The 22,720-nt window shown below is 41.6% G+C and overlaps 1 protein-coding gene across 4 annotated transcripts in view; it reads right to left on the minus strand.

The window, feature by feature from the left end:
- The window catches only part of myorg (myogenesis regulating glycosidase), a 218,217-nt gene that overhangs the window by 2,568 nt on the left and 192,929 nt on the right, over positions 1–22,720 (minus strand). For 2 of the 4 annotated variants that reach the window (XR_015107748.1, XR_015107751.1), the window contains exon 4: positions 12,631–13,141. The gene's annotated coding sequence lies outside the window, so the exon portion shown is untranslated. Of the gene's footprint in view, positions 1–4,256; positions 4,508–12,630; positions 13,142–22,720 lie in introns of those variants that run through there. The other 2 variants (XR_015107750.1, XR_015107749.1) reach the window with 2 other exon arrangements.

The raw sequence follows: 22,720 nt of genomic DNA on the forward strand, positions 1-22,720 counted from the left end.
TGCTATTGCTGCGCGCGAAGGCACAACGGATGCACTAATGGCTATTAGACCTAATGCCACCAATAAGCTCCGCCATGCAAGAGGAAGCAGCCTCTCAGCACAGACAGCACGGCTCAGTGCCTCCGAACTGGATCTATACATCAGGAAACGGCACGACCCCGCAGGAGCAAAACGACATTGCAAATCTGTCGTACATTAGCGCTCCGCGCCGGTACAAGATGTCGGATTTATATAATGTGTGACTGTATTGGGTGGCATTTTGTTTCAAAATAGAAATAAATTGAATTGATTCCTCCACGACGTTCCTCGTCACAGACGCGATTAGAGTCGCTGTGATGAGGACGGGACTCCCGTGGTTATCCTGTATGTGTCACTCAAATCATTTCTAGTAGGCCGGTGTGTTATTTTTATCGGGAGCAAAGGAGCAACAGTTTTCTCAACAAGGACCCACGCAGTATCCGGATTGCCATTTATGCAAACGCTCGGAGCGATTTGGTTGAAATGGGTTTCAAAAAGCAGGGACAGGCTGCAGCCCAGCTGGAGCCGCTGATGCTCTGATAGTTGCAGTTTGGACCGCAGATAAAAGCATAAATACTAACACACTTCCAGGACTCAAGGACGCAACGGCAAGAACAAATTATTTTTGAACGATTTCCCCCAATTATTCAAAAATATACCACTTTCTTAAATGATCAAATCCAGGCTAGTGCACCAAGAAAAATATTCCCGAATAGTAATATTCGTTAATTATGTGTTTTGTTGAAGACTGATGATAGATCCTGTACAGGACCATCTCCAAAAGGAATACGTAGGTAGATTATAGGAAAACATTGAATTATCTATTATAATAATAGTCACAAATTTATTTATGGAGCAACATCCATCAAAATGCTGTACCACAGAAAAGGGACACTTATGCCGCCCATCCACCCCAGACGGTCGTGGGCCAACATTGACATTTATTGAAAAAAATCTTCCTCCAGATATAACAATGAACATTTTCATATGGACCCAAACAACATTTGCTTAAAAATATAAAATAATATAATATAAATAATACAATAAATATGGAACAAGCAAAGCTTCATATTAAAAAATATTCAACTTAATATTGCACGCATGCAAAATCGACATTCAAATTAAAAAAACGCATCAATGGCATTCATTTCCGAAATGAAAATGAGATAAAAATCGTTCGCCTCTTTTTATTTGCAGCCTTCTGAATTAAATTCCAGCAGTAACCTTTTTCCACAGGCTAATACTACTGTCACAATAAAATAACAATAATATCCAATTAATTAACCAAAATATCTCTCAATGAACGTGAAACCAAACCAGCCCAGGTCTTGTAGTAGCAAGAAAAAGTGCATAAAGAAAACATTAATTATTGCTCACTTTGGCACACTGTGATCGCCTTTTTGTCATCATTTTTTCGGAGGGGTAGCACATTAGCAGTATTAGCATAAGGTTGCTATGACTACTGGCAACAGAGGAGAGGGTGTTTATGGGTCATGGTGTGATTTTCGGGCCAAAACATCAAAGCATTCTGGGATTTGTAGTATTTGTAGTATTTGTAGCCGTCATTTGGTTTGGCTTCGCGGGCCAAATATATTTACACCAGAGTTTGACGCCTACGGCTTAGAAGCTTAAGAGCCTCCTACAAGTTTTTGGACCTTGAATGGAAACCGGAGAACCTCGGACGAATCCTGCACAAACCGGCGGAGAACATGGAGGGGCCAAAACGAAAGGTTCGCCTTTGCGGATCGAATCGGGGACCGTCTTGCTGTGAGGTGGAAGGGCCAAGCACGGAAACAACAAGTCGGTGTGTGCGTGAAAAGAGAAGGGCCTTTCGCCTGCAGTCGTTTTTGCGTATCTTGAGGACAGAAAACTCCGGAACCCTGGCAACAAACTGCACATTTGGATTCACCGCATGGTTAGGATGTCGCAGCGCTTCTTGGGCCGGAAGGGAACACCTAAGCACATTACGACAATCTGGCTATGACCAAAGATGAGACGGGACTGATGTTAGCTAGGGGACCTCCTTTATGCTAAGCTAATGCTGTTTCAATTGTCTTTAAAGGGTAGAGTGAGCATTTGCTGCTATTTGAATTTATTATGTGGCAGTCTTCTACTTCCTGATTCTTTTCTTACATGTCTATGATGGGTGCTTTATGCTAAGCTAGCAATGCTATGCAGCATTAATAGTTATTATAGGTATTCCGTGTTATTTCTGTTCTCCCCACTCAAGGCATCCCAGGGTTATCTTGAGAGGCAGATGGAGTAAAGGGGGTATCAGCAAGTCAGTATCAAGTTTGATATATATTTGAAGGTCTCTAAAAACGCCTCTTTAGTTTCTGGTTGTTTATTTTGGATCCGAGGAAAAGGAGCCGTGACAGTAAATGACAAACAAAGCAAACATCCGCCCGATACAGAGGAAGGCTTTGCATATTTATAGCAAAACAAATGCGGTAAATATACCAGCTTTTTACGCGGACTTCGGGTTTGGACAGTCACTGTGGTCAAGGCGAGAAGCTCAAGGGCGAGTCGACGCGGACGCGCACAAAACTTAAAACCATGGTTTCGACAAAACGGGGAACATAGATTTTCTTATTTGATTTCGGTGTTTGGCCTTGGGTCTCAAATTAAAATTACATTCATTACAATAATAAATCCGACTTAGAAAAGGTAACCTTGAAATTAAGAAGGTGCCGCAGAGGTTATGGAAATAACAGACTCAAACATTATGATAGTAATAAAGATCAACAAAGATAATGCGATTCATGCACGTCCTTAATTGAGCGTCTTAATGTGGGATTTATTTTGGGGGCTCCAGAAAAGGACACGGGACCCTCCGGCCAGGAAGACACGCAGAGGAGAAGCTGCGTGATTTCCACGTCGGTAAATTTCATCTCGCTGCGGCGATGGAAGAAAAAGCAATAACATCTGACAGTATGTAATGGATTTTTGGTTTGTCTACAAGAAACCTGATCACACAGAAATGGGACGGGGACGTAGATCCAATAAAGGCCCGGCGCCGCACGCTTCCACCCGCCGTACTCCCTCCGCACGCTAATAAAATCCGAAAATTATGAATACGGCCTGTCAGTTGTATAAATCTGCCGATGACACCGCGCTTAGTCGCCGACGCGCAGACAAGGGAAACACTTAATGCGTTTCCACGGTATGGGTGAGCTCGGCGTGGAGGATGTGTCATTCGGCCGATGCTTGTCACGATCTGCCATCTGCTTTTTTTTTTTTTTTTTTTTAAGGATCGGTCTGTTCAAGTGGCGTGGGAGTGGCGTTTTTTTTTTTTTTTTTTTTTTTTTTTGCAAAGCTCCAAACGCTATCAATATCGACAACCATGTACAGCAGCTGCCCCGACCTCTTGTTGCACCAGGGAGCAGTTTTATGCATGAAAATGTTTCCGTGGTTGGAGGTGCAGGGGAGCAAATAAAAACTTTTGTAAGTTCATAGTATTTCATCTGAATAAAACAATAATGTTGCACTATAATACATAATAAATACAACATAAAAAATAATAGATGAATAAAAAAGAATAAATAATCAATAAAGTTTTGAGGGTTTCATAGCTTCATGAGCTAGCAAGTGCAAAAAAATGCATCGTGGGTGCATCACCTGTAGTGAAGAACCTGTAACTTAGGCTGGATTTTTGATATTTTCTTTTAAATGCAACTTTCTTTTTGCTGGCAGTCAGCAACACCTCTGCGGTCTCATCGTTTTCACGTTTCCTCACGAAAACGCTCTCCAGCGACTTTTGTTCCTGGCTCATTTTTTTCAAGGGTTAGCTTGCGCTAGCTGATGTGTGAAATGGCACGACAGAGTTAAGTGCGGAAGTAAGGCGAATGTGGAAACAGTGCTTTTTCAAAATAATATCCAGATGGTCTAATGAACAAACTATACATTTTTACATTTTCTTGGATTGGCTGTCATGGGTTAGCCCCACCTCTCGCCAAATGGCAGCTGAGATAAACCCCTGACTTCTACCCTGGAGCTGCTCGATGGACGCAACTGCGCATGGTTCATCCAGTGTTGAAGATAAAGAATGCACGAATGAATGTGCATAACTGATTATTTACGGAAATCATATTGAAAAAATGATATATAGGACTAGAACATCCCATGCAGCCATCTACAAATAGCATATCCTATTGTGCGGACTATAAGGCGCACCCTATTATAAGGCGCAATATCAATGAAAGGGTGTATATTCATACATAAGTCGCAACCATATGGTTTATAGATGGATCGAACTTTATTCATCTCATTCATCTTGCTTTGTTCCCTTGAAAACTCTGTTTTTTTTTCTTACTCGCCGCAGTTTATCTTCTTACTTCCTCCACTCATGTTGAATTCTTTGGCGGCTGCTTTCTTCCCATCATCCACTGCGTGACTGATGACCTAGAGTTTGAGTTCTGCCTCGTCAGCATGTCTCTTCACAGTTGGCATTTTCGGGGGGTCCTCATCCACACAAATGTACAGTAATATTCTGTTGAAGCCCCAAAAAGTAGCAGAGGTAAGCGTACTACGTCCTGTTCTCTGATTGGTTTATCGTTTCCAGCTATAGCAGACACCTGAAGTCAGCACGAGGTTGGAGCAATGTTGTATTCCAGCACTATATAGTTAGTTATCCAACGTCATCTGACGTTGCAACCCATATTCAACCAAGGACAGACTTTAATACGGCGTCCTCGTATCAGGCGGGAACGCTCCGACAATCGATCAGGTGGAGCGGCTTCGTCGCTAATCAAAGTCACACTGAAACATTTTGACAGATGTTTGAGCGCAGTGCGCCACATAAAATTTGTTTTATAAGTCGCACGGACGACTTTTGTGAAAATATAAGGATTTTAGGTGAGCCTTTATAGTGCGAAAATCAAGTCCAGTTGCTATGAGAGAAGATTTTGACAAGAAGTAACCATGACCTGGATGAGTGAGAACATCCTATATATAACATCCATGTTTGCCTAGTATAATAGTAAATTAAATAGCTCTGTGTGTGTATATATATATATATATATATAAATACAAACAGTTTTCATGGACGTTGAGTGTAAAGTTTCGTTGAACATGCAGCCGCATCTGCAAACCAAAGTGCAGGGAACGGCGAGAGTTTGTTAATGTTTGTTCAGCCTTTGTCATAATGTCTGTGTATCAAAACTGTTGGTTTTTCTATGAGCTGTCAGCAAAAGTGACTCCATCTTGCCCCGTTCTCACATGGCTACATTGCAATTGTCTGCTCCAGTGAAGCCAATTGCAGTGTGGGAAAGGTCTGCTCTTTCATGGGCGCACACACACACACACACACACACACACACACTTCTACAGACTCACTTTTGCATTTGGCTAGTTCACTTTGCTGAAACCAACAGACCCCCGGCTGCATTATTTATCTAAACCTGTGAGCTGCACCATTCAGGGTGTTGTAAACTCACTTCAGCTCCTCCAGCACTTCAGTCTATAGTTGTTTACTCCAAGGACCGAAATCATTAAGTGAGCAGATTTTTTTCTCTTTTTTTTTTTTTTTTTCCGACAGTTACTGAAACATCGATGGAGCTCTGAGCTGATTTCGGGGGCGTTTTCGCACCTCTGTGAAGGAAAAAAAAAAAGTCTCTTTTTTTTTTTTTTTTTTGCAAACATCTGTTGATTCGGTTAGCTTTGGTTTCGCGATGCAAATGTGCAGGAGCCCTTGAGAACCTTGCAGGGCTCACACTTTTTCCCTGAATACTACTTATCCGAGCTGCTTTTACCATTACTCGACAGTAATTGGTTTTTGGACGGTTACGCTTCTGGCCTCTTATTACGGTACTCAAAATAAGCATCGAGCAGAAGTGCAACACTCAAGGTTAGATTTCAAACCCTTGCGTTTTATCTGCATTTTCAAGTTGACTTTTGATTTCTTATTGGACAAAATTACAATAAAAAGCACGGTCTCTCTTGCTTCCTCCGTGTGCTCGTTTCGACTCCTCTTTGCCGTTGTTTATCTTCCTCCGCCGTTTAATGAGTGACTGCCGAGCCCGCATCCGCTCCCTCTAATTGGTCAGAAAGTCCGAACCATCCCTGAGAAAAGGGGTTTTCAAAGTGCGAACCGCAGTGAGGTGAAGACGGCTGATCCTCGCCGCTATCTCTCTCCGGGGTTACAATGACACCACATACAAAATCAAAACGCGTTTCGAGTGAAAGATTGACGGCGAAGAGACGTCCGAGAAGATGCGGGGGCGACATTTCCAATAAGTCACGTGATCTCCGATTTGCGATTAACTCCGCGGGACGAGAATCCTTCTCCGTCTCAGCGAAGTGCCGGTCCATTCAAAACATTTTTCGGCTGCACCCTCCGAGCAGTCGCCGCGTGCAAAATACCGAGGGCCGGACCGCAAGGAAACGCAAGGACTTCCCCGCCGTCGCATTTGTTTTGATTTTTCTGCGAGTTGAAATCCCAAATGGTGTCAAGAGCGCTTCATAGATCCATCCATTTAGATAGAACTTGGCAAGCCCCAGTGAGAAAAAGGTCAAACAACAAAGTGGGAGGGATATCGTGGCCGCGGCCGTTTGGTCATGTGTCAAAGCCGGCCGTATCGGAGTTAAGGGAGGCATTTGAATGCATCCCGTCGGCTCATTTATACTGTATCTGTCACCGGGGCTGGAAAAACATGAGCTTCTCCCTGTATTCACTTCCTTGACCAGCTGTGTTTTTGCATTCACAGTCCACAAAGGCACATGTTAGATGTTCCGGAGACATAATCAGACTGAGACGGCTCGGACATGTCCGGCGAAGGGATGGTGAAGATTCGGACAGAAGGAGAATGAGGCCGGAGCTTCCAGGGAGGAGAAGAAATTTGTGGACAGAGTGGAAAAGGACAGGAAGTAAATTGGGTGAGATGGGGGCGGACGATTGGCTGAGGTGAAGAAGAGGATCCCTAAAAGGAACTACGGGATCCATCATTGTGCAGGAAAAAGGGAAGACACATCAAGATGCCTCTCATCTGAAAGTAGAATCTGTGAAGTGACACCAAAGTAGAGGACAAAGACTTTGGTCCCGACAAACTGCCCGCAGATCTTTCCGGTCGACGCACCTGCATCGCAAAACCTCGGAGTTTTCATTTTGGATAAAAACGCCGCGGCGTCGAGGCCATCCGACGGAGAGAGAGATAACCGAGGCTCGCCTCGGGGGGGTCGGCAAGTCAAAGCGTCGCTTGGTTTTCCAAAGTCATGAAAGTGGTCGACCGGTTTTTGTGCAAATGGGACATGGAAGGTGAAAGCGGACAACGCCATGGACAACGCCATGGACAACGCCGTGGCGACGAAGCTACCGTGGGAGTCGGTCTGAGTGTGACCACCTTCAGGTCCGTGTTTGCAGACCCAGTGTTTGAGGTCTGGAACCGGCAAAAGGTTCGGAAGCACAAATTAAGTAGCCAAGGATTAAATAAACCCACAATATGGCACTTCTTTCACCATTTGGTTGATTTTGGGTATAAAAACGGTTGAATGCCGGTTTTCGTCAGCCGCCTATGAAATGGATTTCTTCCCCGTAACATCAGGCCATTATATATATTTTGTATAAAAAAAAAAAAAAAAAACTTGAACGTACTGGAAGACTCTTTTCTTATGAAATAACTTGATTTAATATGCCAACGATGGACTACAGCCTGTTCCGCAGAGTGGGAATCTCAAGGTTCTTTCCTTTCGTTCTCTACTTGTAGTCCCAAGTAGCAAAAGCAAAATAATATGATCAGAATCAGAATCAGAATACTTCATTGATCCTCAAGGGAGAAATAGCCTTTTGTTGAAAGCAGCTCCCGCTCACAGAATAAAGTGGAGAAGAATCAAAATAGAATTCTTTATAAACAGAAAGAATAAAATAGCAAAAAAAAAAAAAAAACAGTAAAAAAAACAAAGAAAAAAATGAAAATAGGTGTATATATAGCTGTATATAAATAGGTAAGTTAAAGGTATGTAAAAACATACGTAATGTCTTTGCGAGTACATGTATATGATTACATGTAGTATTTATGTGTATAAATAAGTGATTGCGCTGGATGGTTGTGTATTTCACTCTTGCTGTTTTCTGCTTTTTTTCATTCTGTTGTCACTTTTTATCCTTAATGTTGTTGTTGTTGTTGTTGTTGTTGTTGTTGTTGTTGTTGTTCTCTCTGCTGTCTATTTGTGGATGTCTTTGTCTATCTTCTAATTTTCCCTCTTATCATATTTATTGATACTATACGTGTGACGCTGCTGTAACAAAAGAATTTTTCCTATGGGGATCAATAAAATTTATCTTATCTTATCTTATCATTGCACAGATGAAAACGGAGCCACAGGCAAAGTTACATTATCCTGAAACAGATGCATATTCATTCATTCATTCATTCATTCATTTGTTATCGTTTAGAGGAACCCGAAGAACGTGGAGGAAACCCGTGAAAATGTGTAGAGGTGAAGATGCTCACCGCCCCGCTGCCCCCAATGCATATTTCCCCGTGAAATATCATATCTTACACTCGCTTTGGAGAATGACCAAACACTTTTAAGACTTATTTTAAATCCTTCACATTTCAGTTTGAAGGTCAGGAGTATGACGGGGACCCCGGCTCGTAATGAGGCTCATTCCCGTCACCAGTCACCATCAACCACCACCTAAACTTTACTATAAAGATGTCTGCGGGAAAGTTCAGACATTAACTCATGTGCGGACACACGCTGCGGCACTTCAACAACAACTTTCATCCAAGGAGAGCCTTTCCAAAGATTTAGCTGCGACAGGAGATGTTTCTCTGCATTCATTGTATTTATAATGGCCTCATTGTGAATCACGTAGCCTCGGATATTTGCCCGTAAGGGATCCAAGCCATTTCACTAAAAGTAATGACTTGGCATCCAAGATATTTATTTATTTATCTATTTTAAATTTGTATTTCATTTTTACTTATTTCAAGGAGGTCGATAATATATAATTATCAATATTTATTTGTTCTCAAAGTAACCACTTCGGTTGTTATCTGCTTTTCTAATTTTTATCTTTGTTCTATTATTATTCCTATTATTATTGCTATTATTATTATCATTATTATTGTTCTTGTTGTTGTTGTTGTTGTTGTGTTGTTTTTGTAATATTATTATTATTATTAATTTATCTTCAGGAAGGTTATAACTAACTATCTATGAATACTTGCCTTAAAGTTCGCAATATTATGAATATTATTATTGTTGTTGTTGTTGTTGTCATTGTTATTGATACATATATCATGAATCAATAAAAACATTAGGGTTAATAACTAGCTATTGATGCACACTTGCACTAAAATTAGTATTCAATTATCTTTCTGCTTTTTGATCACCATTCTTATTCTTATAATTATTATTATGATTATCATAGATATTTATGTAATAGATAGATAGATAAATGAATGAATTGACGCATAAGTAACTAAACACATGCATGCATTCAACCTTAAATACACATATTTTGTTATTTTCTGAAATCCCCGGAGGCGCTGACGGCACTGAACCGCTGCTTTTCGGTCTCACACACCAAAAACCGAACGCCGCGACCCTCGAGGTAAACAAAAATCCCGTCGTCGGCCTTTCGCCACCTTCCCCGATAGCGCGCCGTTGTACCGCGTGTACTCGAAAGTAACCGGGCTACGCATAAGAGTACTCAGAAATACAATGAAGTTGCATCGATTAACTGTACAGTGACTGAGCAAATCCTTTGTCTCACCTTGAGTTCTTCATCATTCGATTTTTCGAAGACATTTCAGCGGCTTTCCATACATTACGCCGGCGTTTGCAGCACAATGGTGAGCTCGCCACACATTAGCTTTGCGGTCATGCGAAGGGCAGATGCTACTGAAGGGGAGATAATTGGTGGTGAGCTGCCTGAAATGTATAATTAGACAGGACAAGACACTCCCTCTCTTTTCTCTCGTCCCCCCGCTGCTCTGCCTTTTCGGTGGGTGATCTGAGCGCCTTACAATGAGCTTTGATCTGGGTTAAAGTTTTCTGAGCCTTTTCAGATCGCATCAATTAGCTTCAACACGCCGCGCGCTGTGTTTGCTTTCTCGTCTGGCGCGGCGGCGCCGCCACGTATACGACGCCGTACCCAACTTTAAGAGTTGACCCTCTTTGTTTCCTTCTCATTTTATTTTATTTCTTTTGTTTCCTTTACGCTTTTTTCAAATTAAAGCTCTTCCAAAAGAACCACATATTTGTTGTCTCATATTTTGCTTAATCACTCATTCATTTACCCACCTATCCGTCCTCTCATTCATTCATTATTTTTGTTTATGGTCATTTTCTCATTACCATTTAGTAACAACTTCCAACAAGTCTGGCGCGGCGCCGCCATGTATCCGACGCTGTACCCAACTTTAAGAGTTGACCCTCTTTGTTTCCTTCTCATTTTATTTTATTTCTTTTGTTTCCTTTACGCTTTTTTCAAATTAAAGCTCTTCCAAAAGAACCACATATTTGTTGTCTCATATTTTGCTTAATCACTCATTCATTTACCCACCTATCCGTCCTCTCATTCATTCATTATTTTTGTTTATGGTCATTTTCTCATTACCATTTAGTAACAACTTCCAACAAGTCTGGCGCGGCGCCGCCATGTATCCGACGCTCATTCATTCATTTTTGTTTATGGTCATTTTCTCATTACCATTCAGTAACAACTTGTAGGACTATTAGGTAGGTTGTGGTATTTTCTATTCATTCATTTATTCATAATTCAAACTGACTAGCCTGCAATCAGGGGTCATAAGAGGCCTGTGCCCACTGCCATTGGCCAAGAGGCGGGGGTCACCCTGAATCACAATAAAAATTAAAACATAAATAATAATAACGATAACCATAAAATACTACTGTTATTATATATTGCTAGAACTGCTGCTACTACTACCATGATTATTTTAATAATAGTAAATTATGTTATGATTATAATTAATCACTATATAATTATTATAATAATCATTATTAATTATTAATGATTTTTTTCTTGTTGTTAAGTGGTGACAATAGCAGTACCAGTAGTAGTACTATTTGACTCATATATTGTCATTATTATCATTATTATTATTATTGTTATTATTATTATTATTAGTGTTAATAGTAGTAGTAGCTTCTGTAGTAGTAGCTTCTGTTTGGCTATTATTATTATTATTATTATTATTATTATTACTATTATTATTATTATTATCATTATTATTATTATCATTTTCCGTTGAGCTTTTCCCTTTAGAGGTCATCAAAGCAAAGCAACCTCCTTCAATCAACCGTATTCTGTGTATCCTCTTCTCTCACAAATATATTATATTTTTATTATTATTATTATTATTATTACTATTATTATTATTATTATTAGTGGTAGTAGTATTAGGACGAGTAGCTCCCGTTTGTCTTTTCCCTTCAGGGGTCACCACACACAACCATTACCACATCAATTCACACATCATTTAGAGTCATAAAAACATTTGCTATACTACCACTACTTCTACTACTACTACTACTACTATTACTACTACTACTACTACTACTTCTACTTCTAATAATAATAACAACAACAATAACAATAACAATAGCAATAATAGTTATTATTTATTTAGTTATTTGTTTGTTCGGATTTTGCTTTTAGGGGTCACCAAAGCAAATCAAATAATATTATTATTAAGCAAATATAATAATAATGATAATAATGGTGATTATTATCATTCCTGACCATTTGAAGACACAAAACTGGTCTATTTTGACTTATAATCATTGATTTTGAATAAAAATGTGAAGCAAGCGCTCATCTTCATCCACACACACGCTACTTAGCAAAGTCGGAGGCTCGACGATTAAATCCCGTCCCATCGCCATTTTTAATAAGTAAATGTAATTTAACATGCAAATTAGTTTTCCGTTTATGATTCCGGGGGCCGGAAGAAGCTCGCAGGGATTCGAGCTCAGAATTTAATGCCGTCAGTCGCGGCGGCCCTTGTAACGTGGCCCGTTGCCACCGCGGCCCCTCGCCGGTCCAATAACAAGCAGCTCGAGCGTAATGAATAAGATTTAGGAGAATTAGAGGTCATCTGACCCTTTACAGGTGGTCTCGAAGAGACGGGCCGGAGCGAAACGTAAAGAGCGCGGGAACGGCGGGCGCTATCGACGTGCCCGCTTTGAACAGGACATTAATGCACTTAATACTGAAAGGAAGCCATGAAACAGAAATATGCATATTTGGACATATTTTCCCCGCAGGCTGAGCACATGAAAGCAGGCGCAGTAAACTTTTAAGCTGCTCTAAACAACATGACAACATTGGGTGTACAGTTACTGTATACACCCACACCTCGCGCTCGTGCCAAGCTCTGAACAGGGAGCTCTTTCCCTCCCTCTTCTCCTTTGCTCTCTTCTCTCCATCTGTTCCTGGGCTGAGGCGGGGTAAGGAGCCAGGAAGGGCTACGAGCTGGAACAAGTCTATCTGCAACAGCAGGCCCGGCCTCAGCAGCCACAGAGGGGCTCGGAGTGAATGCTCGAGCCCTCGCTCGCCTTCCCCACCCCCCCAATCCAGATGCAGATGACTTCGCTCTTCCTCCGCCTCTCTGCCGCACAATAATATCCCTTTGTAGCGTAAGGGCAGAATCCCAGCTTTGTCCAGTCAACCTTAATTTATGGCACACATATTCCGGACGCACGTATTGTTGCGCGAGCTACAAAGGCCTAAGCTTTCAAAGAGGCGGAAAGGAAGAGGATTCTAGCACTTTCTTTGTGTGGAGGAACGGTATAAATCATTCACCAGAGCATGGCATTCACAACTCTGTGATTTTTTTTTTTTTTTTTTTCCAACTTCAAAGAGATACAGGGAGTCGGGGGATTTATTTTACGATTATTTTTTTTTTTTATATTTTTTTTTAAACCGTCGTCACCTTATTAAATCCCCGCACCGGTTTGGTTAACGGGAGAAAGGGACGCCTCATTTTCTTACCCGACAACGCCCGCCGCTCCGGGCACGACCTCTCCGAACGTGCACGCAACGACGCCGCGAGACAATCACATGCGGCGATGGGCGGTTTGCCCTCTCTTACCTTCTATCTCACTCTCTTTTTTTCTTATTTTTTCCATCAGAGCTCCGCTTCAAGATGTTCTACGGAGGAAAAAAAAAAAAAAAAGAAAGAAAGAAAAACACAGTTATTCTGCAGACAGCTTTTTTTTCTTTTTTTTTCTCTCCTTGACCTGCCATCCATAGACTAATCTGAAGTGAATGACCGCCCTCCCCGATGCGGAGAACACCAAGCCAGACCTTTTTAGATTTCCAGCCTGAACACGGCGAGAGAGAAACAAAAGGCTCCGAGGGAGAAAATGAAATCCACTGATGAACTGCATCTGCAACTTTTCAAGAGGTTAACCTCGACGCGCCGACACCATCTCAGCACCCGGCGCCCGGCGAAAAAAACGCATTCAGCAGAAACGGCAAAGTTTTTAGTTAAATCGTATTTCGGGACCAAAACGCAGCGCCGCGGCCTTGGGAATAGAAAAGACTCCGGTGTGTGGCCGAATCAATGCAAGGGGCGAGCTCTCCCCTTTTTGAAATTCTAATAATAAACCCCCATGGGCGCAAACCTCTAGCCGTTCCTCCCTGTTTTTTTTTTTGAGGAAGCGCCTTTGGCCTGTGCGGTGTTATTAAAGCGCTACAAAATAACCGACGACGGCGTCATCGGACGTAACGCGAGGTATTTCGGTACGGATAAATGTCAGGTACCAACATGTGCAACAGCGCGATCAAATTTGATTAAAAACCGATACAGTCGAACCTCGTCTTGTGAGTTTAATTCGTTCTTCGACTCGAATCCCACTGAAATCAATGCAAACCCCATTGATCCGTCCGCCGGTCCACACGACATACTGTACCCAAGTGAAACATATTTATGGATTTATTTGTGCCAAAAATACAGAAAGGAATAGACACTTTTAATTACCGCCGTGTTTCCGGTCTTCTTTCACTTCTCGCAAGCAGTCGTTTTTGGCATTTCCTTCTCGAAATCAGCAAAAGTAAAGCCGTCACCCTTGGGAGATCTTCGCTAACGCTAATCTCCAGCATTCATCCAAGGCAACAATCATTTTTCTACTTCTTCCAAGACTTGAAACCTTTGCTTCGTTAATGTCGTCGCCCTTTCGGCCACACCGGCCGTCTTTAGCGCGTCCGGTTTCTGACTCAATCGCGAATGTCGAGCCCTAATTCCGTTGTTTATTTCAATCTTTGTTGTTCTCAGTCCATTTGCATTCTGTTTATTTTTTGTCATTCCTATATTCACTCTGCTTATGTTCTTATCCTTGTTTTTGTCGTTTTGGTCTTTTTTTTTCCATCCTGTTGTCTATTCTTTTCCTTGTTTTTGTTGTTGTTGTTCACCCTGTTGTCTATTGCTATCTTTTAATCATCTCTTTTTATATATATATAAACATATTTATTGATACTGTAATTTTTACACTGCTGTGACTGAAGAATTTTCCCAATGGGGATCAATTGAGTATTATCTCTTCAGGTGGTTGACGTGTCATAGCATTTGGGGAGATCAAGCTCTCACGATAAACTATTATTTCCTCATTCAAATCAACTGTTATTCTTAATTTCCTAAGAATGAACTCCACTTTAAACCTTTTTGGGAGCAATAATGAGGCTACCTGATTGAAAAAAGGGCATAAAAGTGTTATAACGGAACGCATCAATGGGCGATGTAAACAACACGGAGTAGCACGTGCGACTGATGCTATGCTAAAACGCAGAAACCCCGTGAGCATGTTTATTCTTACGTTCGTACATCGAGGCTCGTCGGCCGCCCGATTCGAAATGTGATCGGACTGTTCGTGGGACGATTTGCCTGCGATCGGGGGCACCTTTAAAATACACTCTGCATCTGCCGTTCTGCCATTTCCACAAGTGCTTCATAAGGAAATAACTGTTTCAAACCTCTCGGTTCATTTCGTAGCTAAAAAAAAAAAAAAAAAAAAAAAAAAAAAAAAGCAAAGCTCCAGATTGGATTTTGAGGGGATAAATAGCACGTGAACGATGCCATGCATTATTATGTCGTCTCCGTAGTCGTCTAATGGCGATCTGACATTAATAAAGGGAGGGAATTATGGCGGAGCAGATGGTGAGAGTACATCGCTGGCTCAGGAGCTATTTATTAAATGCATTATTAATTAGTTTCAATATGATCTCGCCCGGCTTCATCTTGAATTGACGGTGAAAGTTCCCCAACCCCCAGCGTCATTAAAGCGCGCAGCCCTCCGTCGAGCTCTAGACGCCTCCAACAACGGCGCGCGGGGTTATTCGAGGGTTCTTTTAAAAAGAGCGAGCACACAAATATTCCTTTCGGTGTTTTCAGCGAACTCCCGAAGCCGCCGATCTCCAGATCATAAACCCCGAAACGCAACATCGCTGGACTCAGAACGCGCTCCGACACCCCCAGGGAACGTCGTGAAGGAACAGTTTCCTCACCTGCGACAGGCCGCCGGCCACCTGCCACCCACCATGCTGCTAGCACACGCCTAAACACACACACACACACACACACACACACACACATTGCAAGCAGGGATGTCACGACTCTGCATCTCTCACAATGCAAGTTCATGCTCTGCTGCTCCCACAAACAAACTATCATCTCCAAACACCTTGCACAATATCTCTGCTCGCCGTGAGTGATTTATAGACCACGCCGCTCGCCACCACAGGAGCATTTTGCTTTTGTTTTTCCTTCATGCGCTCGGATAGGCGATGCACGCTGTTTGATATGCAAGCGTGGACGTACAGTAAGCAGTAAGCAGCACGGCAGCGCGCTTGTTTTTTTTTTTTTTCCGGCGAAGAGGCGCCGATACGTTGTCATGCAAGACGCGGGCTCACGCTTTCCCGCATCCGTTTCATGGAGGCGGAACGAAATGCGAAATGATCCCGGATATGAACTCTGATTAAGTCAAAAATGGCACTCGTGATTAGAATCGATATTTGAATCTGGGTCAGCGATTAGTAGAGCGGTCGTCCCTGCAGTGGGAAAGTCGGCGGTTCAATTCTGTGCTAAACCCAAATAGGAGTTCTCCAGGTTCTTTCCTCAGTCCGAAAACGTGAGATTCATTGGACATCAGGGGTGACAAACGTACGGCCCGCGGGCCGGTAGTGGCACGCCAGGATGTCCAATCCGGCCCGTGGAATAAATCAACAATTTTATAAAAATCATGAGCTACTTTTTAAAAATAACAACGCAGTTCCTATATTGTCTGCAAGGGGTGCACTGTTGTCACAAGATGTCAAAAAAGAGAAAAGTGGACATGGAGTTAGCGGTTTTACAAGAAAAATAGACCGCTTCTTATTAGTTCCTTGAGGTTAAAAGGAAACCGGTATGTTCAGTGTGGAAGCAGGAAGTTTCGGTGCCACTGTGAGACTCAAAAAAAAAAAATATATATATAACAAAAAAAATACAACAAAATGCACAGAGAACCGAAATTCCACTTACTTTTCTTCATGAATCTCAGGTTGTTTGTCATGTATTTTTTAAAGAAACAATTCATATAAAGATTTTTATCATTTACCTGTTCTCCTTTACACTAAAACAAAGGAAATATTGGGACTTGGTGTTACTTCTAGGTAACGACGTTATGATTTCACTTGATCCGGCCTCCTTGACATCATATTAGGTCATGTGTGGACCCAAATGAGTTTGACTCCCCTGCCTTGAATAGTTCAGATGTGTGAATGAAAAAGTGAATCTTTGTAAGATTTTTTTGTGGCAGGGACCGGTTTTATATATGAAAATATATCCGTGGACCTGTTAGAGTTTGTTTCCTTCAGAAAAAGCTCTCCAGCAACATTTGTTTCCTGCTAATTTTTTTCAAGGGCTAGCTTACAGTAGCTGATGTGGACAGAGTTTAGTGCGGCAGTAAGGCGAAGGCGGAAACAGTCGTTTTTTAAAATAAGATCTGGAAGGTCTAATGAAAAAAACTATCATTTGTCCCAAGAAAGACCAGAGGTTGGTGTTGCTGCTCTATATGACGGTCAAACTGTTCAAAATTTGACGTTGATGGTTTATGTTTAGAGCCTCTTGGAGCTTTTTGAGGCTGATTTTCCAATACTGGTGGTGACCGCTGTTAGCATCCCACTGTATGTCCCTTCACTCATTCATTCATTTATTCATTATCTACACCCAGTGATGTGCAGTCAGGGGAGGCAGGAAAGGCTGTGCCTCACTTGCCAGTCTTGGAAAGAAAAAATGTAAAATGAAAAAAAGAATTACATGGATGATTTGCAATATGAAAGGTATTTAACTTCACCAGTTTTAGATTTTTGTTTTTTTATTCAAAATTTCCACAGTTACTGTTCAAAAACAGAGAGGACGTCTCGGATCTTCTGTTTTCTAACCCTCCATTATATCCATATTTATTTTATTATTGTTTTTTTATTCTTCATTTTTGACAACTGTTGCGCTGCTGTGAAAGGAAATTTCCTCGAAGGGAAATTGGATCAATAAAGTTTATCTTATCTTATCTTATCTTATCTTATCTTATCTTATCTTGAGAGACATGCAGTGAGGCAGCGGATTGTTGAGCCTCAACGTTGTGCAATGACGGCTGATTACTAGCATGCTCTGCGCTGAGACCGCATTGCTGTCTTTCTGTATGGCTCTGTTAAAATGTTTAAACACTTTTACTATACGTGCTACATTTCCAATGTAATGTTTTTTTTTTGTCAACAACTGTATGTGTGTTGCGAGCTTCTTGTGCCGAGCGATCATAAAATGGCTGCGATGAGCCACAAAGTGAGGCACGCAGTTCTCCTGCCTCATGTTAGGGGGCGCTTGTGATTCCAGTGATTCTTCTCGCTACTCCTCAGAAAACATGTTTGTAAATCTGATCGTGATGAAGTCGGTGCCTCACCGGCCAATAAACCTCACCGCACGTTACTTTCTACACCTCTTATCCTGATCTGAGGGTCGTGGCGGAGAAAAAAAATGGCATTGGGTGATCACAGGGCCAAATAACAACCAATCCGTTTTTACAATTCTCTCTTTTTATGGCGTACGAGCGAGCGGGCAAATGGTCAAATCTCTCTAAACAGCGTGAGAATGAGCAAGTGATCGGCTAACATCGGTTTCTAATCGCGTTTTTTGTTCTCGAATCGAGAACAATCATAAACGTCGCGTTTAGCGTTGGCATAACATCCTGAAAAAAGCTACAAGAGGCTCTAAACATGAATCGTCAACATCAAATTTTGAACGGCATCACCGTCGGCGGGCTATTTTCCAGTAAATCCGCGGTTGCCACACACTTAGCACACAGGTAAGGCATAAATAAGAAAAATGATGGAGAGAGGTATAAAAAGCGCACACACCCTGGCTCTGTCTCTTTCACCGGCTCAGTCTTTCACCAGTCACGGCCTGAACTGCGGTTGAACCGGGTCTCGAGGGATCCGTCGTCGGCCAGATCGTTAGCTGGCTGACCCAACAGCAAAGAGGAGAGGAACGAAGGGTTAGAGGAGAGAAGGCTGGATAAGAATAAGGGGGCGCCACGGGGCGAGGTGGGGGGGCCGCGGCGCGTTCAGGAGCCCAGAAAAACAAGGTTACTCCGGAGCTGAAGACGTTCTACCTTTCCGCGGAGAGACGCCGCCCGGGCGATGAAGCGATTTCAAAGCGCTCACCTCATTCCTCCCCGCCGACTTACAGATAAATACAGCTGAAACTCCGAGGTCACCGACAACCAAAACCGCCCTCCTTGAATATCCGCGTGTGATCACGGCGAGATTACAGAGTAACAAATTTACTTTGAAAGGTAGGATCGTCCTACCAGGAGCGAATACTGATACGTGGGAAGGCGGCGTACCATCTGTCAATACCGCTTTGAAATCAGAAGATTACATGTGGAAGGATGCCCGACGCTTTGGGCGCCACGCTGCAGCACACCCACTTGGAGAGAAATGGCTTGCTGGGAATGCTGATGTTTTCTCTTTTTTTTTTTTTTTTTTTTTTTCTTTTGGCAACACGTTAACCTTTAAGATCAGATGATGCCGTTATTTTGCTGTTTTCCATCATATGAAGCGGGTCGTATGTAAATATTTGATGAGCAAGATGCTCGCGTTAACGTCGGGAGGAACGGAGTTTGGAATCGGTGCAAGGGCTCCAAAGCATCTCACGCTGACCGAACCACCGGGAGGAGCCGGGGAATCTCACTGCCAACCTTCCTTCCGAGGCGCACCGATGGCCAGCGGCCCAGAAAACACACTATTTGTTTAAAAATGGGCTTAAACCTTTTCTTTCTCAGAAAATTATAATTAGCGCTAGGCTAGCCTCAGGCCCTTCTACATTCCTTTTTTATTCTTATTTTTTTAGATTATTCTTCATATTTTTACACTTCAGAGTTTATTTATTTTATTTATTTTTCTGTTTTTTTTTTTTTTTATTATTGTCTTGTCCTTGTATGTCTCGCTGCTGCTGCAAAACAATTTCCCAAGCATGGGATCATTCAAGTACATCTCATGCGCGCAACTATCAGCACTGTTGGTAATAATTCATGTCAAAATCTTCTTTGCGTAGCAACTGGACTTGATATTCTTCCCTTGAAGACGTTTCACCTATTTATCATTTTAATTTTATTTTATTTTTATTATTATTTTCTCCCCTCCTAAACCCCACCTTGTCGAGGCAGAAGGCCGTTGAAAGCGAGCTGGGAGGTTTTTTTTCCGTCAAAGAACTAAAAAAAGAAAAAAAAAAAACACGCAGATCTGCTTTCCCATAAGGGATGGGTGCTGGATCAAAAAAGTCGACTTTGAAAAAAATCTGCACACCAAAAGTACTCCAAAAATAAAGATAATTGATTTTACATATACTACAGAAAATGTAGTATTGCATGACGTTTCGAGCAAACTTAGGCTAAACACATAGATAGTTAGATTTGCTCGTAACACTATATGTAAAATAAATTGTATGTAGTTTTGGGCCATTTTTGTTGTTGATTTTCAAAATTAACTTTTTTGATCCAGCACCCATCCCTAACTGGGCAATTCTTTTCTTTTTTTAGCTCTTTGACGGTCCCGACTCGCTTTCAGCGGCCTCCTGCCTCGACCGGTTGGGGTAGGACGAAGATATAATACTAATAAAAATAAAATGAAAATAATAAATCCAGTCACATGTCTGCGGAGGTTCTCAGTCATCCAGGTTAATCCTTGTTAAAATCTTCTTCTCGTGGTCAACTGGACTTGTTTTTCTTTCGTAGAAGCCCCTCAGACGAGCGGTGAAACGTCTTCGAGTGAAGAAAATCAAGTCCAGTTGCAACGAGAAGAAGATTTTGACAAGAAATCAGAAGGGCTAAGGGCTAGCCTAGCGCTAATTACAAGCTAACCTTGTTTACTTTTGGAGCCCTTTTTGTTTGTGGATTTTGCTTTCCAAACCTCTATTCAGATTTCATCTCTGTCCCCAACAGCCTGCTCATAGAGTTTTTGCAAATCATGTCAAAGAGTGTGTGCTCCAGACCCTGACTAAAAAAACTAAAAAAACTGACTCGACGCCATACTTTGTATTAACACAGTTAATAAAACATAGCGGCTGATCCGTCCCTTTGTGAGGAGTCAGCGGTGGAAGGGTGATGTCGTGGCGACAGAGCATCGCTTTTTAACTAAAGCGGCGCCATCCATCTGTGGTGTCACTGTCCCGTGCATTTGACAAAAAAAAAAAAGATTTTCTCCGAAATTCCCCCGACTTGCCGGAGACGGAAGAGACAGCTGCACCAAGACGGCACGAAATGTCCTCATCTGCCACCATCTGACGCGCCAGCCCTTTCGTACAAGGAGCAGGGAATAATACACCCACGCAGATCCACGGAGAAGCAGATATACAAACCGGAAATCCAGCCCTCGGAGCTTTTGCAGCACGAAACCGTGCAGTTTGTACCCATTGTACTGCTCACAAAAGCAATTAAAAGCCAAAATCACTCACAGAAAAAAAAAAAAAAAACCTTTCGGGGAGAGGCTTCCTCCTAATAACACGGTGTCTGAGACTAAAAGAGCAAAGACCATAAACCATCTCATTAAGCAGCTGACATCACGTTTGCCGAGACACGTGTATCTGTTTCAGAATTACGTCGCCCTGAAACTCCACAACTTTTCTTAGCGACCGCTAAAAAGCAGGAGGTGTTTCTATTTTTCGAAATAAAAGATCCCTGTTATTCTCCGCCGCACGTATACTGATCATAAATAAATGTATTTAAATGTCATTCTCATGTCGCTCGGGATGGTTTTCATCTTTTTGGGGTTTAGTATTCCGATTTAATAATCCCCCATTTCATTTCCTTCACACTTATTGATGCGTTCTTCGGTTTTGAACCATCGTACCAGATACAATTATAGTATTACTTACTCACCTTTTGCACTAAACTGTACAAAAACAAAGAAAAAAAAATCCTCTGCTGCTACTCTCCATATTCAAATGACACATATTTATACACGTCAGTCGTCATGCTGTCAAATGTTTGTGCACTTTTAAGTTTATAACTTATGTTTTAATGTTTACTGTTTAATTTTAATATTCTTATTTAGTTAAATTTCATGTCACTTTTGGAGGTGAGTACAGGGCTGTCATTTTCACCTTGAGCCACATCAGCATAATGGTGTTGCATGTAACAGTATAAATGAAACTAAACGTAACCTAATATAAAATAAATATTACTCCTTAATGTTAAATAACTGAATGAATTACTCATTCAAATCCAAAATATCACATATGCATTCCCATCTTTCTTGATACAGCCTTCATCAACTTTTCTCTTCGCAAACATTTAGGGATAGTTTGTATTTCTCAATTCCACTTGTTGAAAATTGCATTGATGTGGATTCACTGCGATCTAATGGACGAATTGTGGGAAATGTAGTTTCTGGTTTGACTTATTTATTTTAAGACAATCAGACCTTTTAAGATGTTCTCACAGATTCACAACAGACGTGCTCTGGTCTTGATTTTATTTTGTCATTTATAAGCAAGCAGTTTCCTGTTTAATTTGTTAAATAATATCCTCGCCATCTCCACGGTTCAAAGGTTACCCTTTTTTCTTTATTCATCGATAAATACGGCATCTCTTTTTAGCGCCGCGCGTCGTCCTTCTGCATTAGGAATCTCAAACAACGTTGCTCGAGAAAAATAGCGATGAATTATGACGGGAAAAGAGCGACGATGGCAGTTGTAAAAAAAAAAAAAAAAAAAAAAATCTGACAGATGAGACGCCATACAATCACAGCAAATGTTACAAAATAAAAAAAAAATTTAAAAATCCAGATATTTTACAGTAATTTTTATTCTTCAAATACAGATGCCGAGCAAACAGATGAAGGCATCTGCTAAAAACGCGTCCCGGCCTAAGCTAACAGACGTGCCGCACACGTCGACATTATGAACTCTGCAAAGCTCTTCTGCAGATGCCAGACAACAACAAAAAAAAAAAAAAAAAGAAAAAATTCTGGACCTGACGGCTCCCCTGCCGTTATTTTTGGCACATACTATCCCCGCCGATGCACACGCTGATGTGAAATACATCACAGGATCCTTTCTGCATGAATAATTCAGTTGCATCTCCTCGGCTTAAAACTAATGAAGTTCAAACGACCAGCAACCGCGCTCACAAATAAATGCTGACTTTTGGAAAAAAAAAAATAAAAATTACAAAATCAGTTTACATTAGATGTGACACGGTG

The sequence above is a fragment of the Fistularia commersonii genome, chromosome 21 (assembly GCF_037954325.1).
Source record: "Fistularia commersonii isolate RoL2024-O1a breed Wild chromosome 21, RoL_Fcom_v1.0, whole genome shotgun sequence".
In the NCBI taxonomy this organism is placed as follows: Eukaryota; Metazoa; Chordata; class Actinopteri; order Syngnathiformes; family Fistulariidae; genus Fistularia; species Fistularia commersonii.